Source organism: Bison bison, unplaced genomic scaffold (assembly GCF_000754665.1).
Source record: "Bison bison bison isolate TAMUID 2011002044 unplaced genomic scaffold, Bison_UMD1.0 scf7180017854831, whole genome shotgun sequence".
Classification (NCBI taxonomy): Eukaryota; Metazoa; Chordata; class Mammalia; order Artiodactyla; family Bovidae; genus Bison; species Bison bison.
The window spans coordinates 19,848-22,758 of NW_011485404.1; the positions used below are offsets into that span (position 1 = coordinate 19,848).

Below are 2,911 nucleotides of genomic sequence, written 5' to 3' on the forward strand. Positions count from 1 at the left end.
ATACTCATTGCCTAGTAATTCATCACACATTTCAAACTATTAATATGTTTGATGAGACTTTTAAAATATTCTTTTCATTTAAAATGCCCCCACATGATTAGAAGAAAATATAGTTTAGTATTTATTAATCAGATCTTCTGTTTGGAAAGGACATGAAAGGAGACACAAAGAAAAAACTGACTGTGTGTACTCTGAAACATTTAAATCTTCAATGTGGTGACAGGGGAGGGCCACAAATAAAGTTAAAAGGGAGACAAAACACTAGAACAAAGTAATTTGAAAGCTTTTGAAGGAAAAAGAGTTGGTATCAATATAAAGAAGGTTTTTATACCTTGGTGAGAAAAAAATCTTCACACTGTTAGAAAAATGAACAGATGGTATGAAAACAGAAAAGAAAAAAGCAAATGATTAACAAACAACAAAAATAAGCTATATTCCAAGCTATAACAAACAATATTCAAACAAGCTAGGAATCAAATAATCATAACAAAAGAATACCATATTTTAACTGGAAATGTTAAAATAATAATGCTGATGAGAGTGCAGTAGAAGGAGCATTTTCCTACGGAAACAGGAAAGATTAAATGATCATTCTCAAGCTGAAATATGTAGCCATCAAAATAATGGTCTTGATACTACAAATTTACATTAAAAAACTCATGGTATATAAAGTTAAGTGAGAATGAAGATATAAAACTACATATAAGGTATGATCTTAATTTTTTATTTGAACAAAAGAAAACACAGCAAAATACTGAGAGTAGTATCTCTGAGTAGGGGAGGGAATCATAAGTGAATTATATTATTTCTTTATATGCTTTTGTATTTCCTAATTTTTCTACCATAAACATATTTTTGTTATCAGAAGTAAAACAAACAGCAAACCTAATTCTAAAGTCCTTCATTATGAAAAATAGCAATAAATGGAATTTTATGACTGGGTTTGAGTGTAGTAAACAGCTTTGTGATTTAAGTGGACTTAGTTTTCTGAGCTAATCCTTTCTTGGTGGTCCTGTGGGGCTAAACTTCTAACTCAACTGTGGCCTTTATTCCACTGCTATATGTTTTGTTAGGTGTGTGACCCATGCTAGTCTGTGAGTTCTTTGAGAATAGTGACTGGTTCTAATTCATCTTTGTGCAATATTTAGTACATATTTGTCACTCAGCAAATGTTTGCTGAATAAATGCATGACTCTAACTGACCTAGGTCTAAGCTAGACTGAATTGGGACATGGTAAGCAAACTTTTCTTCAATAATCTTATGTGTTCTGCATAATATAACCTTTTCCATACTGTATCCCAGACCTAGAGAACAGTTTTTGTCCATTTTTCCCTTCACTATTCAAGTTCACATCGTGATACCTCAAGCTGGGTAGGCATGCTTTCTAGAACAGTATCTTTCTCCTTCCTATCCTCCAAATCCTGAAAGCTTTATACTCCCCTCCTATGTACTAACAAACTTAGGATCTTTTATGGTTTATTTGCTTAGAATTTACTTTTTAATATATGGGACTCACTTGTTAAACACATATTTGCTAATACAGCATTTAATTATTATTACAGATACCTTTTGCAGATATAATATATACATTCAAAAATAATCTTAAACAGTATTATTATTATTATGTCATAAAGATTAAGGGAACATGATCTTGCGTGTCTTTCAAATCATGCACCTTGGAGAAGGGCGAGTTCTAATCCTGTAAATTATTCTCTCTGGATGTCAAAGTACAGTAGTATCATTCACAAAGCCACACCCTCAATCAATCCAAGAACTAGGTACTTTATTTCTGCTCAAATCAAGGATCTTTAAAATATGCATAATTAGTGGGATATCGTTGGCTAAAAATAAACTTCACTCAAACCAAAAGCAATCAGATTGAGTAGACAATAAAGTTGAAAAATCTCAATTCACAGACTTTTTTAGCACTTGTTTCACATTCTTTTAAAACAGGTTGAACTGATTTTCATATGTGACTCTCCTTTCCAGTTTATGCTCCTGATTTTTGGTGAATGTGTAAAGCTTTATGGAGGGTGCTGCGATTCATGAGGTCACAGAGTCGGACACGCCTGAGAGACTGAACTGAACTGAACTGAAAGATCAATTAAACATTCAAGCAGGGTTTATGCAAAAAGAAAATAATCTAACATAATACATAATTTATTTTACCTGTTCAGTATTTGGGGTTATATGTAGAGTGCCTGGGACACAAGTAGATATTTTCAGAGTTGGAGAATGAAGTTCCTGTGGAGAGAAACAAAAGAGGGTTCAGAAATCATTACTGAGCAATGTCATTTAAACGTCTTAGGTTGTTAAAGTATTATTATTATTTCCTTTATTTTTACAATAACCCAGTTTGCCAGAAATAAGAACTTTATTAAGTGCTTACTTAGACACTGTCCATCTTTACAAAAGCACATTACTGAATTCCTTTGTCACTATTCCAAGTAATCTAATGAAATATAATTTCTAGAATGCTTTCATAACAATACACACTTCTTGCACTTTTAGTTTGCATTCTTTTTTTTACTTTTTTGAGAACTCTACATAACATCCATCGATGTTATTATATGTCTGCAATTAACAACATTTAAAATTTATCAAAAACATTAAATGTAAAAAAATCCAAAAACCAATATAGGAAATTATCTTTGAAAACTCAACTAAGACTACTGCTGTTAGAGTACTTCAAGCTGATTTTAAATTATGCTTTGTGTGATCTGCTTCTAGTTTAATCTCAAAGAGTAGGTTCTGATGTTAAAAAATGATCCATAAAAGTAAGAGTATGATTTTTAATAATGACTAGATAAAATGATCACTCCATCAATTATGCTGGTATTCATTATATTTTCCCCAAATCAACAAACTGCATAGCTTTATAAGTGTGCAAAAAATTGATAGCATTACTCA

General features: G+C 31.4%; 1 long non-coding RNA gene across 1 annotated transcript in view; it reads right to left on the reverse strand.

Annotated features, from left to right (window-relative positions):
* LOC105001192 overlaps positions 1-2,241 on the reverse strand; it is a 16,322-nt gene extending 14,081 nt beyond the window's left edge. The window contains exon 1 of the long non-coding RNA XR_826834.1: positions 2,171-2,241. This is a non-coding gene — a long non-coding RNA (uncharacterized LOC105001192). The remainder of the gene's footprint in view (positions 1-2,170) is intronic.
* Positions 2,242-2,911: the final 670 nt, after the last annotated feature.